Genomic DNA, 16,522 nt, shown 5'->3' on the forward strand with positions numbered 1-16,522 from the left:
CTTTATGGCAACAAATTTTATAAATCTAATTTCATAAATGTACAAACTGTTTGTCTTATAAGTTAGCAATGAAACTTTTTTGTTATCAACTTCCATATAAGAGCTTTTTGAGCTTCAACATGGCAGAGGAGTGAGACGTGGAGATTGCCTCCTCCACACAAATACATCAGAAATACATCTACATGTGGAGCAACTCCTACAGAACACCTACTGAACGCTGGCAGAAGACCTCTCAGACTTCCCAAGAGGCAAGAAACTCCCCACGTACCTGAGCAGGGCAAAAAAAAAAAAAAAGACAGAGACAAAAGAATAAGGACAGGACCTGCACCTTGGGGAGGGAGCTGTGGAGGAGGAAAAGTTTCCACATACTAGGAAGCCCCTTCACTGGAGGAGACGGGGGGTGGTGGTGGGGAGGCTTCAGAGCCACGGAGGAGAGCGCAGCAACAGGGGTGCAGAGGGCAAAGCGGAGAGATTCCCGCGCAGAGGATTGGTGCTGACCAGCACTCACCAGTCTAAGAGGCTTGTCTGCTCACCTGCCGGGATGGGTGGGGGATGGGAGCTGAGGCTTGGGCTTCAAAGATCAGATCCCAGGGAGAGGACTGGGGTTGGCTGCATGAACACAGCCTGAAGGGGGCTAGTGCGCCACAGCTAGCCGGGAGGGAGTCCGGGGAAAAGTCTTGACCTGCCGAAGAGGCAAGAGACCATTGTTTCGGGGTGCGTGAGAGGAGGGGATTCAGAGCACCACCTAAACAAGCTCCAGAGGTGGGCACGAGCCGTGGCTATCAGCACAGACATCAGAGATGGGCATGAGACACTAAGGCTGCTGCTGCAGCCACCAAGAAGCCTGTGTGCAAGCACAGGTCACTATCCACACCTCCCCTCCCGGGAGCCTGTGCAGCCCAACACTACCAGCCTCCTGTGATCCAGGGACAACTTCCCCAGGAGAACACACGGTTTGCCTCAGGCTGTTGCAACATCTCGACAACCTCTGCCGCCACAGGCTCGCCCCGAATTCCGTACGCCTCCCTCCCGGCACCTGAGTGAGCCAGAGCCCCCGAATCAGCAGCTACTTTAACCCCGTCCAGTCTAGGTGAAGAACAGTTGCCCTCAGGCAACCTACACACAGAGGCGGGGCCAAATCCAAGCTGAACCAGAGAACCTGTGCGAACAAAGAAGAGAAAGAGAAATCTCTCCCAGCAGCCTCAGGAACAGCAGATTAAGTTTCCCAATCAACTTGATGTACCCTGCATCTGTGGAATACATGAATAGACTAGGAACTATCCCAAAATTGAGGCGGTGGACTTTGAGATCAACTATGTATATATTTTTTTCTTTTTCTCTTTTTGTGAGTCTGTATGTGTATGCTTCCTTATGTGATTTTGTCTGTATAGCTTTGCTTTTACCATTTGTCCTGGGGTTCTGTCTGCCCCCCCCTTTTTTTTAATGATAGTTTTTAGCACTTGTTATAAATGGTGGATTTGTTTTTTGGTTTGCTTTCTCTGTTCTTTCTTTTTTTATTACATTTTAATTTTTTAATAATTATTTTTTTATTTAATAACTTTATTTTATTTATTTATTTTCCTTTCTTTCTTTCTTTTTTTTCTCCCTTTTCTTCTAAGCCATGTGGCTGACAGGGTCTTGGTGCTCCAGCCAGGTATCAGGCCTGTGCCTCTGAGGTGGGAGAGCTCAGTTCAGGACATTGGTCCACCAGAGACATCCTGGATCCATGTAATATCAAATGGCAAAAGCTCTCCCAGAGATCTCCATCTCACCATGAAGACCCAGCTCCACTCAACAACCAAAAAGCTACAGTGCTGGGAACCCCATGCCAAACAACTAGCAAGACAGAAACACAACCCTACCCATTAGCAGAAAGGCTGCTTAAAATCATAATAAGGTCACAGACATCCCAAAACACACCACCAGACGTGGTCCTGCCCACCAGAAAGACAAGATCCAACCTCATCAACCAGAACACAGGCACCAGTCCCCTCCACCAGGAAGCCTGCATAACCCACTGAACCAACCATAGCAACTGGGGACAGACACCAAAAACAACAGGAACTACGAACCTGCAGCCTGTGAAAAGGAGACCCCCAAAAAAGTAAGTTAAGCAAAATGAGAAGACAGAGAAAAACACAGCAGATGAAGGAGCAAGGTAAAAACCCACCAGATCAAACAAATGAAGAGGAAATAGGCAGTCTACCTGAAAAAGAATTCAGAGTGATGATAGTAAAGATGATCCAAAATCTTGGAAATAGAATGGAGAAAATACAAGAAACGTGTAACAGGACCTAGAAGAACTAAAGAGCAAACAAACAATGATAACACAATAAATAAAATTAAAAATTGTCTAAAAGGAATCAATAGCAAAATAAGTGAGACATAAAAACAGATAAGTGACCTGGAAAATAAAATAGTGAAAATAACTACAGCAGAGCAGAATAAAGAAAAATGAATGAAAAGAATTGAGGACAGTTTCAGAGACCTCTGGGACAACATTAAATGCACAAACATTCGAATTATAGGAGTCTCAGAAGAAGAAGAGAAAAAGAAATGGACTGAGCAAATATTTGAACAGATTGTAGTGGAAAACTTCCCTAATATGGGAAAGGAAATAGTTAATTAAGTCCAGGAAGCACAGAGAGCCCCATACAGGGTAAATCCAAGGAGAAACTGGCTAAGACACATATTAATCAAACTATCAAACATTAAATACAAGGAACAAATATTAAAAGCAGCAAGGGAAAAGCAACAAATAACATAAAAGGGAATCCCCATAAGGTTAACAGCTGATCTTTCAACAGAAAATCTGCATGCCAGAAGGAAGTGTCAGGACATACTTAAAGTGATGAAAGGGAAAAACCTACAACCAAGATTACTTTACCCAGCAAGGATCACATTCAAATTCAATGGAGAAATCAAAATCTTTACAGACAAGCAAAAGCTAAGAGAATTCAACACCACCAAACCAGCTTTACAACAAATGCTAGAGGAACTTCTCTAGGCAGGGAACACAAGAGAAGGAAAAGACCTACAATAACAAACCCAAAACAGTTAAGAAAAAGGTAATAGGAACTTACATCTTGATAATTATCTTAAATGTAAATGGATTAAATGCTCAAACTAAAAGACATAGACTGGATGAATGGATACAAAAAGCAAGACCCATATATATGCTGTCTACAGGAGACCCACTTCAGAGCTAGGGACACATACAGACTAAAAATGAGGGGATGGAAAAAGATATCCCATGCATGGAAATCAAAAGAAAGCTGGAGCAGCAATTCTCATATCAGACAAAATAGAGTTTAAAATAAAGACTATTACAAGAGAAGAAGAAGGACACTACATAATGATCAAGGGTTCAATCCAAAAAGAAGATATAACAATTCTAAATATTTATGCACCCAGCATAGGAACACCTCAATACATAAGGCAAATGCTAACAGCCATAAAAGGGGAAATAAACAGTAACATCATCATAGTAGGGGACTTTAACACCCCACTTTCACCAATGGACAGATCATCCAAAATGAAAATAAATAAGAAAACACAAACTTTAAATTATATATTAAACAAGATGGACTTAATTGATATTTATAGGACATTCCATGCAAAAACAGCAGAATACACATTCTTCTCAAGTGCTCATGGAACATTCTCCAGGACACATCATATCTTGGGTCACAAGTCAAGCCTTGGTAAATTTAAGAAAATTGAAGTCATATCAAGTATGTTTTCCAACCCCACACTATGTGACTAGATATCAATTATGGGAAAAAATATGTAAAAAATAAAAACACATTGACGGTAAAAAATGCACTACTTAATAGCCAAGAGATCACTGAAGCAATCAAAGAGGAAATCAAAAAATTCCTAGAAACAAATGACGATAAAACATGATGACCCAAAACCTATAGGATGCAGCAACAGCAGTTCTAAGAGGGAAGTTTATAGCAATACAATTCTATCTCAAGAAATATCTCAAATAAACAACCTAAACTTACATGTAAAGCAATTAGAGAATGAAGAACAGAAAACCCCTGAAAGTTAGCAGAAAGAAAGAATCATAAGGTTCAGATCACAAATAAATGAAAAAGAAATGAAGAAAACAATAGCAAATATCAATAAAACTAAAAGCTGGTTATTTGAGAAGGTAAACAAAATTGATAAACAATTAGCCACACTCATCAAGAAAAAAGGAAGAATACTCAATTCAATAGAATAAGAAATGAAAAGGAGAAGTAACAACTGACATTGCAGAAACACAAAGGATCATGAGAGATTACTACAAACAGCTATATGCCAAAAAAATTGGACAACCTGGAAGAAATGGATACATTCTTAAAAAGCACAACCTTCTGAGACTGCACCAGAAGGAAATAGAAAATATAAACAGACCAGTCACCAGCACTGAAATTGAAACTGTGATTAAATATCTTCCAACAAACAGAGGCCCAGGACCAGATGGCTTCACAGGTGAATTCTATCCAACATTTAGAGAAGAGCTAACACTTATCCTTCTCAAACTCTTCCAAAATATAGCAGAGGGAGGAACACTCCCAAACTCATTCTACGAGGCCACCATCACCCTGATACCAAAACCAGACAAGGATGTCACAAAGAAAGAAAACTACAAGCCAATATCACTGATGAACATAGATGCAAAAATCCTCAACAAAATACTAGCAAACAGAATCCAACAGCACATTAAACGGATCATACACCATGATCAAGTGGGCTTTATTCCAGGAATGCAAGGATTCTTCAATATACGCAAATCAATCAACGTGATACACCATATTAACAAATTGAAGGAGAAAAACCATATGATCATCTCAATAGATGCAGAGAAATCTTTCGACAAAATTCAACACCCATTTATGACAAAAACCCTTCAGAAAGTAGGCATAGAGGGAACTTTCCTCAGCATAATAAAGGCCATATATGACAAACCCACAGCCAACATGGTTCTCAACAGTGAAAAACTGAAACCATTTCCACTAAGATTAGGAACAAGACAAGGTTGCCCACTCTCACCACTATTATTCACCATAGTTTTGGAAGTTTTAGCCAAGCAATCAGAGAAGAAAAAGGAACAAAAGGAATCCAAATCAGAAAACAAGAAGTAAAGCTGTCACTGTTTGCAGATGACATGATACTATACATAGAGAATCCTAAAGATGCCACCAGCAAACTACTAGAGTTAATCAATGAATTTGGTAAAGTAGCAGGATACAAAATTAATACACATAAATCTCTTGCATTCCTATACACTAATGATGAAATATCTGAAAGAGAATTTAAGGAAACACTCCCATTTACCACTACAAAAAAATGAATAAAATATCTAGGAATAAACCTATTTAAGGAGACAAAAGACCTGTATGCAAAAAACTATAAGACACTGATGAAAGAAATTAAAGATGATACAAACAAATGGAGAGATATACCATGTTCTTGGATTGGAAGAATCAATATTGTGAAAATAACTCTACTACCCAAAACAAACTACAGGTTCAATGCAATCCCTATCAAAATACCGATGGCATTTTTCACAGTACTAGAACAAAAAAGTTCAATTTGTATGGAAACACAAAAGACCCCAAATAACAAAAGCAATCTTGAGAAAGAAAAACAGAGCTGGAGGAATCAGGCTCCCAGACCTCAGACTATACTACAAAGCTACAGTAATCAAGAGGGTATGGTACTGGCACAAAAACAGACATATAGATCAATGGAACAGGATAGAAAGCCCAGAGATAAACCCACATACATGTGGTCACCTCAGTTTTGATAAAGGAGGCAAACATATAAAGTGGAGAAAAGACAGCCTCTTCAATAAGTAGTGCTGGGAAAACTGGACAGCTACATGTAAAAGAATGTTATTAGAACACTCCCTAACACCATACACAAAAATAAACTCAAAATTGATTAAAGACCTAAATGTAAGGTCAGACACTATAAAACTCTTAGAGGAAAACAGAGGGAGAACACTCTATGACATAAATCACAGCAAGATCCTTTTTGACCCACCTCCTAGAGAAATGGAAATAAAAACAAAAATAAACAAATGGGACCTAATGAAACTTAAAAGCTTTTGCACAGCAAAGGAAACCATAAGCAAGATGAAAAGACAACCCTCACAATAGGAGAAAATGTTTGCAAATGAAGCAACTGACAAAGGATTAATCTCCAAAATATACAAGCAGCTCATGCAGCTCAACATGAAAAGAACAAACAACCCAATCCCAAAATGGGCTGAAGCCCTAAATAGACATTTCTCCAAAGAAGATATACAGATAGCCAACAAACACATGAAAGAATGCTTAACATCACTAATCATTAGAGAAATGCAAAGCAAAACTACAATGTTGTATCACCTCACACCAGTCAGAATGGCCATCATCAAAAAATCTACAAACAGTAAGTGCTGGAGGAAGTGTGGAGGAAAGGGAACCCTCTTGCACTGTTGGTGGGTATGTAAATTGATACAGCCACTATGGAGAACAGTATGGCAGTTCCTTAAAAAACTAAAAATAGAACTACCATATGACCCAGCAATCCCACTACTTGGGCATATACCCTGAGAAAACCATAATTCAAAAAAAGTCATGTACCACAATGTTCATTGCAACACTGTTTACAATCCCCAGGACATGGAAGCAACCTAAGTGTCCATCGACAGATGAATGGATAAAGAAGATGTGGCACATATATACAATGGAATATTACTCAGCCATAAAAAGAAACAAAATTGAGTTATTTGTAGTGAGGTGGATGGACCTAGAATCTGTCATACAGAGTGAATTTAGTGAGAAAGAGAAAAACAAATACCGTATGCTAACACATATATATGGAATCTAAAAAAAAAAAAATTATTCTGAAGAACCTAGGTGCAGGACAGGAATAAAGATGCAGCCGTAGAGAATGGACTTGAGGACAAGGGGAGGAGAGGAGGAAGGGTAAGCTGGGATGAAGTGAGAGAGTGGCATGGACTTATATATACTACCAAATATAAAATAGATAGCGAGTGGGAAGCAGTGGCATAGCACAGGGAGATCAGCTCGGTGCTTTGTGACCACCTAGAGTGGCGGGATAGGGAGGGTGGTAGGGAGACACAAGAGGGAACAGATATGGGGATATATGTATATGTATAGCTGATTTACTTTGTTATAAAGCAGAAACTAACACACCATTGTAAAGAAATTATACTCCAATAAAGATGTTAAAAAAAATAAATTTCCATGTAAGAGATGTCTTCTTACAGTCCTAGATGTATCTACTGCCACAAAGAGAAAATAAAAACTCTTACTCTTGTTTTTGACTCTGGTTAGATTCACCTTCTACTCACAGAAAGGACCACCTACACATGGCCCTAACTGCAGAAGAGATTACGGAAGCAAAACTTTTTTGCTTTCCTAGAGCCTGTGCTTATTGGCATTGTATAATGACCTACATAACCTAACAAATTTCATGACTCCATCTTGGCTGTTTTTATCTTATGTCAGCTGACTCTGGGTTCCCAGAGTTTGTTTTTGACTACTGATACCTCTCTCATCTTTCTCTAGATTTCTCTATATCAGTCAATCAATCAATCAATCAATCTATCTATCTATCTATCTATCATCTACCCATGTATCCATCTTTCAGCTCTGTATATCTAACATTTTTTCCTCAATCTTGGTTTTCTGTCTCTGATTAATATTTCCCTAGAGCGGCTTGAAACCAAATCTGTCAATCTCAATTTAAGATATTCTCTAGCTCATGCATACACTTGGTCAGTCCCTTAGTAGTTGCTCAGTGTGTCAGAGTTTTTATGAAGTCAGTGATTGACTTCTAGGCCTTTCCAGTATAATTTCATGTAAACTGCTACCATATATCATGGTGCCTTGTTTATGGTGCTATAATCTTTATACATAGATTCCAATTTATTCATCCATTGTTAGTTGCTGTGCTAGTAAAAAAAATGCATAGGCAAAAAAAATAAATTTGTGCCTTAGGGAGGCTAGATTTTAGAGTGGAGAAAAGATATATGCAATAATATTACAAAGTGAAATGCTGCACAGTAGTACCTATGGGCTACCTAGGAAAAAATCCTGTATTACGCACTTACTAGTGAATGACTTTAAACATATTAAATTCTACACATATATACTGACACATGATAAGAATTCAATGAATATTTATGGCTAGAGTTGTAGAAGTCTTAACACACAGTGAACTCCCAAAACGTGGGGAAATAAGCGTATGTTTATATAATTTTTAGGTTGATATATCTTTTTATTATCTTTGTCACTAACAGTTGTATTCTCAGTATGAACTATCTAGACTTTCATTTGTTGATTGCTCCTTTATTTGAAACTATCTTTCTACCTAGATTTATGGCATTGCCTCATTCTTCTCTTATAGGCTGATATTGTTTCCTTCATATTAACTCTTGACTTATTCTCTCTAGCAATTCTTATGAGTAGGATCAGATATCATTTTCCAGAATAAAATTTTAATATACTAAGGTATAAAATGTCTTTCTTATAGTACTTATAATCAATCCCATAATTAATAATTTGAAATACTATCTGGAAATTTCTCTAAAATGATTTTCAGTGAAAAAGCAGTTTATAATTAATAGATTGTAGTTGACAATTTCACTGAAGACTTGTAACTTAAAATCAGAAAATAAAAGAGAGAAAAATACCTTGTTGAATGATCTGACATATTAAAAATACTAAGTTTACTTCTGAGTTCTTCGGAAATGCGATCACATTTAGAATTTATGTAGCCATGGCTCCACATTTTTTTTTTTTTTTCGGTATGCGGGCCTCTCACTGCTGTGGCCTCTCCCGTTGTGGAACATAGGATCCGGACGCGCTGGCTCAGCGACCATGGTTCCCAGGCCCAGCCGCTCCGCGGCAGGTGGGATCCTCCCAGACCGGGGCACGAACCCGTGTCCCCCACATCGGCAGGTGGACTCCCAACCACTGCGCCACTAGGGAAGCCCCATGGCTCCACATTTATGTAGGCATGGTACTATCAAATTAGAATAGCTCATGTGTTGTTTGTAGAATAATGGTTTAATCTTTTCTCTGATGAGAAAGGCAAGGTTTGGAAGGCAGTAGGGATAGAATCCACTAATAAAATCTTCTCCTCCAACAACAACAAAAAAAGGATAAAATGAGAAACAATGCAGTTCAACTGAAGCTAATTCTTCATTTTAATCATAAATTATTTTGAAAAAAGTTCATGTAATACGGTTTAGATTCCTTCAGCTTTGAGTAAAATCACAGCCTTTTGTAGTTTTCCACCTGCAAATCTTGTGAAGATCAATAATACTATTCTCACAGTCAAAGGGCGATTTTCAGTTTTGATTATGTCTTCCACATTTAGGACACTGTTGAGTGGCACTATTGTAAACACTCTCCTTTCTTGGTTTCTATAGTGATGTTCTATCTATCATCTCTCTCTCTCTCTAATCTACCTATCCATCATCATTTTACCAATATCATTTATCGGTAAGACCCAACTCAATGGTAGTAAAAATTTCACTACCTATCGAACTTTATTTCCCGGAATTCGCCAGCATTTAGAAATGTTTCTGTAATAGCAATTGCAATGTGGTTCTTAATACAGTGTTGTGTTGCATCTTTTTATCTAACATAATGGCTGTCACATAAAAATGTTTGTTGACGCGATGAGTGGATAGATTGAGTCAACCAGCTTACCTTGCTCAGTGGCCCATATGACCTCATGGTTAGTCTTTTTTAATGTTTGACTTTCCGCTGAGTATTGGCAGGCAAATTGGGGAGAGAGGAGAGCATGATGAGGATGTTTATCCTACCGACCTCCGCCCTATCATAGTTTCCTTTTATCAGGGTTGCTTTGGTCTGAAGTTGTTTCTCTTAATGAAAACTAAGTCTCTCTCAGGGGTCATTTCCATAAGGTTGGGGTGAGAGATCCTAGGACATCTATATTTGCTAATCAGCCTTACCCAGATGAAGAGTAAATTTTCTTGCACCTTTATAACAGGAGGTAATATTACAATTTGGAGCAAGGCTCCCACTGAAGTGAGGCTCCCACCTCCCACAGAGACTGGAAGATAGAGGTGCTATCTTCCTTGGTGATTACATTTCCAAGAGATGGCTCCCAGGTCCTTGAGAAAAACTGTCCTGTGATATAAAACTGGTAAAAGTCTTTTAAAAACATTTATTCCTCAAAGGGGCAGAGAAAGAATTTTCGATTACCAATTTTCTAAAGTAAATGCTTTAAGGAAAAGGAAGTAATGGACTTCTGTGGTTAGGCCATTTGGATTCTGTAAGGGACCATGTGGGAGGGAGATCAGGGACTTAGAGGCGGGAGGAAGCCTGTTTAAAGTTTAGCCAAGCTGAACTAAGGAAACTTTAAGGTCATCTTGCTGAGTATAATTTAGAAGGAAAGTACTAAGAGCCCCTTAGAGAGGATGGCTCACAGAAATGTGATGTACAGGCAAATGAAACAAGCTCAGTTAAGTCTGAAGCATATAATGTGAGAGCAAGTGTTTTTAGAGATGAGTCCATAAAAATTACAAAGTGAAAAGTCTTACAAGTACATTGAAATATAATCTGCTTCAGCTAATTAAAAGGTAATTTAAAACCTACTGGAGGCACAAATGTATGACATAGAAGCAAAACCAAAAAAAAAGACGAAAATGATGCCACTGAGTCGACGAGGGAACAGCATTTCATTAATAAAAGTACGAGTAAATAATGCCAAAGGTGATCACTTAGAAACAGCTTATGGAGGTAGCAGTTAGAAGTCTGTCCATGGTCTTTAAGACAGAAATCTTCACAGAGCAGTGGAGAAAGGAATTAGATGTAAAGAGTTGAGAAACTAGTGAATAGAAGTAGAAAATATAAAGGAAGGCCATTTTATAGAACTTTCAAGTAATCTGGCAGTAAAGATAAGGAAAGGTAAAACATTGTGATTCTTTATACTAATCAAAGTTTTTAGAAATACTTCTGTATTTGTATGTATTAGGATAGTTTCTATGGCTTAGCTATTTGGGATTTTTCCTCTTTACTTGTTCAGTCTACCTGCCTGGTCCAAAATTTGCTTGGTGGAGAAAAGAAAATGTCTCATCAGGCATATGTCTGCCTCAGATGGATTCATCCCAACCTGATCCTCATTTGTCTGGATTAACCATCTCTAGACCCATTTGTTATATGTCTTGATCTTTGGCCTGCCTCACATCCCTGGCTTAACTGATTTTACCACAGTTAGAAAATAGTTTTCTTAGTAAGACTTTATAAATGTAAATGATTTTATGTTGAGATCTATGGTTGATATAAATAATGTTGAAGTTATTATTATCTCTACTACCCAGTGAAGAACTTAAAGTAAAATTAATTTAGCTACGATAATATTGCCAGTTAATGTAGACTTAACATTTAACTCCAGCAAGGCTCATGCTCTATTCTAAATCACTGTATTTAAGGTTTGAAAAAAAAATAGAGTGGAGACTAAAATGCAAGTGTAGGTATTTTGGTCACCAAGAAAAGTTATATAATCTTGTATAAATAGATAATTTATTATAATTTAAAATTATGTGGGATAGTCAGGTCCAATATAGATAAATATCTTATAATACAATAATAGAACAAAGAATTAAAATATTTTTAGTTTTCTTAAAGACAGAATTAATACACATTGATACCCAATTTGTCTTATTTTATTCGATCAAGTTAGATTTATGTTAAACAGGCTAGTAGTATATTAAATCATTCCTATCTCTTAAAAATACTTAAGAATAATGCATTCATTATTATTCAATTGATCAATAATAGCTTTAATATTACTGTTCTCCCAAGATAAATTTCTCTCTGATCACTGCCCACTATTTAATCATACTTTCAATATTAGTAATATGTTGGTCTAAATGTTTCACGTTGAGCTATTATTATACCTGTACTGTCTTTTCTCTTGCCCAGTAAGCCTGTCAAAATGCAAATTGCTTTCTCTGACCAAAACTACAGCAGGAGCTCAGCCTGGCTCCTTTTTGCACAAAACCAGCAACAGATTTGTTAATGGCTGCTCTTGGGGTCTGTACACATAATGGAAACTTCAGAACCTTGCAGGACCCACAGTTTTTCTGTCTGCAGCCCAGGAATCATTTAACAGTAGATGACTCTTTTGGCAATGTATAATTAAAGAGCTTGTTTTAGCGACACTACACACTGTGAAACACATAATAAAAGAGAGGTGGGGGGAAGGTAACATGCATGAGTGTACAATTTAGATTGTGGCAGAGAATGTGAGTACAGCTGGGAGCTTGACAGTTCTGGCTGTGGTTGCTGAGATCAGATTTGGAAAAACAAATCACTATATGTTTCAACATTAGGTGATGAATGAATCAATAAGCTATATATTTCCTTCCTTATTCTGCTAATTGAGACTGGAGAAGATTATAAACAGGTCCACATGACAAACCAGAGGTCGTCATTTAATTTGGATACCGGCATCACCTTTCCAAGGTATTGATATTTGGTTTACAGGGAAATAAAATAAGGAGAATTTAAGTGACTCTGACTTGCATTATTCTGAACACATATGATGCTGCGATTCAGATTGATGGGATGTAATAGATCTTTAGAACAGGACAGCTTTGGATCAATGGGGCTAATGTATTGGGTTATATTTCTTTTATAATCAGCTTGTTAAATGTTCTTCATCATTTGCTGCTAAAAGCAAAGGCAATCCTGTAGTTTAGAAAGTTGATTTAAAAAATAAATTAGAAACTAAAGAGAAGAAATGTATTCTATTCCATTCCTGACAGTTGTACATCCCATTACTCATTAATAACTTACCATGATTAAATGTGTTTTACAGTCATTGTTTACACCATGGATGACATCCTTCTACATGTCTTTTACCATTGACTACTTTTGCCTACATCTGAAATGTATGTAAATGAAATCATACTGTATGTGCACATTCTGATCAAGCTTTTTTTTTTTTTTTTTTTTTTTTGCGGTGCGCGGGCCTCTCACTGTTGTGGCCTCTCCCGTTGCGGAGCACAGGCTCCAGACGCGCAGGCTCAGCGGCCATGGCTCACGGGCCCAGCCGCTCCGCAGCATGTGGGATCTTCCCAGACCGGGGCACGAACCCGTGTCCCCTGCATCGGCAGGCGGACTCTCAACCACTGCGCCACCAGGGAAGCCCTGATCAAGCTTTTTAAATTAACATTATATTAGTGAGATATATCAAAGTTGTTACACATAAGTGTAGTTCATTCACTTTCATTGATGTAAGACTTTCCATAATAATTCCTATTATTCTATGCCATGCTATATGTGGTTAATATTGATGGACATTTTAGTTATTATAAATAATGCTGATGTAAAGATTGTTTTACATGTATTTTGATTTGGCCTCAATCTTTCAAATTGAGATAATGATTTCAACTGCTTATGCTTTGGAATAAAAGAGAACAGTATTATTATTTTTTTTTGGTAGATGAGACCTTGCACACCTGCCACTCAATTCCAATATATTTGTATTCTATATGAGGCTCTAAAAAGATTTCAAGAGACCAAAATCATAACATGGCAGTTGAAAATCAGTTCTAGAATATATCTGAGTAATTAAATTCTAACTGGTGCTACACAATGCCCAGATTAGATGAGAAAGAACTGCAAAATTATATAATTTATCATCTTAATAATATTTACAGAGCCCTATGGAGAAAAATAAGGATTAAAAAAATTTATTTGTAATATTTACATATGTTTAATTATGTATTGAAACCATAATTATACATTATACAAATATATTTAAAATATAATACTAATTTTCCAATGATTGATTTTGATTAAAATAAATCAAAATTATGGGAAAAGTGTTAGACTTAAGTGTTAAGGTAAGATTAATAATAAATTTCAATTATTGGAAGAGCTCAAATAAATAATTAACATTTGGTGAACTGTTAATCTACCTTTCAAACTCTGTACTAAACACTTTGCATACCAAATCTTACTCAATTATTGTAAGTATTCTATGAGGTGGGTAATTTATCATCCCCATTTGAGAAAGTCACATTTCTGATCTGCTAAGGGACTTCCAAGATCACAGAGCAAATAGATGGAGAAACTAGGATTTAATGTGTTTCTGTCTGTCCTGGGAACACAGTATCTACCAACTCAGGTAAGTTTTTCTTAAGAACAAGGGCACTGTTTATTTTTCTTATAGTATAAGCACTTATTTACTATAATCTTCAGATTCTTCTTTTTAAAATTCTTAACAGTTTATAGACACTAGTAATATGAGTATCCAAGTATATAATCTGAAGTTGCTTTCAAATCATAGAGGAGTCTGAGCCTAAGAGGCTGCAAATAATTAGATCAAACCCCCAGGAAAAAAATTCATGTTAGATTTCATGAGGTTACACATGACTTAAGAGCTGGGTCTGAATCTTTACTCCCAAGGTTTTGTTTCCATGTTAAACACTTGGCACTAAACTCATAATCCATAAGGGTTGTTCTTCTCTTTGTTTAAGTTATGGGCTTTTATTTTTTTCTTCAGGTAAACATGCAGGCTTAAACGTCTTTTAGGAATAGAATATATCTAGCTGATAATGCAGTGAAGTATCCCTTTATTGTCCTTGTCATTCTTTTCCGTTGTTATTCTTTCTTCCTCTGGTTGGTTGTCCAGGAACCAAATGCAATTCTTTCTCCACTACTAAAGTACATCCATACTTTTTATTATGCAGTGCATTGCTTTCAATGGAATCAGTACTTACATGTCACTGGTGTTGCTATTTAGATAGAGTGTTAATCCAAATCACCTCCTGACAATAAACTAATGAAAACTATTGAACTACTATGTTTACTATGCTTGAGAGCATATTACAAAGAGTGACTTTGTGTGTGATTTCCAGGAACGATGAAAGGGTAATGGGCAATGGGAGACCTTCATATATCAGTTTCACCTGAATAAATATGAAAAGATGTAATTGACTTAACTGTCTGTACTTACCAACATTTAAAAATTGTTGGGAATAGTAGAGCTTTCAGAAATGTTTCCTATTAGAAATGCATTACTTTACATGATTACACACAATTATTTCTATCATGAATCTTCCATTTCCTATTGGTATAGCTTTTTCTACCTCACTATTCACTTAAAAAACAAACAAAATAGAGGCTTGTGGAGACAAATGTTGAGTTGTGACTGAATCATTTGTCACAACTTCTTTTGGAATTTGTGTCAGTGGGTTTCCTTAGGGAAACAGACTGAAAATCAGGTTTGCAAGCAAGAAGTTTAATAGGAGGTGTTTCCTCATGCCCCTCATGTGAGGAAGGGGTAGGAAGACTGGACGGACAGTAGCAACAGAGGCCTCAATCAGTCATTCAGGGGGCTCCGGAGCTGTAGCACTCTTCAGATTTGTCTTTTTTTTTTTTTTTTTTTTCAGTACGTGGGCCTCTCACTGTTGTGGCCTCTCCCGTTGCGGAGCACAGGCTCCGGACGCGCAGGCTCAGCGGCCATGGCTCACAGGCCCAGCCGCTCCGCGGCACATGGGGTCTTCCGGGACCGGGGCACGAACCCGTGTCCCCTGCATCGGCAGGCGGACTCTCAACCACTGCGCCACCAGGGAAACCCCCAGATTTGTCATTTTTGACACCAGGGGGTCTGGGCATTTATGTTTTTAATTAAAGTAAAGTCAATTTACAATGTTTCAGGGGTACAGCAAAGTGGTTCAGTTATATATATATATATATATTTTTTCAGATTCTTTTTTTTCAGATTCTTTTCCATTATAGGTTATTACAAGATATTAAATATAGTTCCCTGTGCTATACAGTAGGTCCTTGTTTACTTTATATATAGTAGTGTGTATCTGTTAATCCCAAATTCCTAATTTATCCCACCCACAGTCTTTCTCCTTTGGAAACCATAAATTGTTTTCTATGTCTGTGTTTATTTCCACTTTGTAAATAAGTTCATTTGTATCATTTTTTAAGATATAAATGATATTGTATGATATTTGTCTTTCTCTGATTTACTTCACTTAGTATGAGAATGTCTAGGTCCACCAATGTTGCTGCAAATGGCATTATTTTATTCTTTTTTATGGCTGTGTAATACTCCACTGTATATATGTGCCACACCTTCTTTATCCATTCATCTGTCAATGAACATTTAGATTGCTTTCATATCTTGACTATTGTAAATAGTGCTGCTATGAACATTGGGGTGCATACATCTTTTCAAATTAGAATTTTTATCTTTTTCAGATATATGGGCCTGGGCCTTTTGAAACCCTCATAAGAACTGTCTTGGGATGCTGGTTGCCCTGGAAAGAGCATGTCACTGTGGAAGAGGCAGCCTCCTTTGGCTGCAGGAAATTCCTGAAGACGGACTGGGCTGTGAGTTGTCAGGTAAGGTCTCAGTTCCGAAGGAGGATCTGAATATCAGGCCTCAGGATATGTGAATCTTTAAAAGACATGTTTGAAATCAATATGCTACCTACCTCTTTCTATTTATATAT

General features: G+C 37.4%; 1 long non-coding RNA gene across 1 annotated transcript in view; it reads left to right on the forward strand.

The window, feature by feature from the left end:
• Positions 1–12,275: 12,275 nt before the first annotated feature.
• LOC125965066 (uncharacterized) overlaps positions 12,276–16,522 on the forward strand; it is a 33,374-nt gene continuing 29,127 nt past the window's right edge. The window contains exons 1-2 of the long non-coding RNA XR_007478559.1: positions 12,276–12,509; positions 16,269–16,412. This is a non-coding gene — a long non-coding RNA (uncharacterized LOC125965066). The remainder of the gene's footprint in view (positions 12,510–16,268; positions 16,413–16,522) is intronic.

The sequence above is a fragment of the Orcinus orca genome, chromosome 7 (assembly GCF_937001465.1).
Source record: "Orcinus orca chromosome 7, mOrcOrc1.1, whole genome shotgun sequence".
Classification (NCBI taxonomy): domain Eukaryota; kingdom Metazoa; phylum Chordata; class Mammalia; order Artiodactyla; family Delphinidae; genus Orcinus; species Orcinus orca.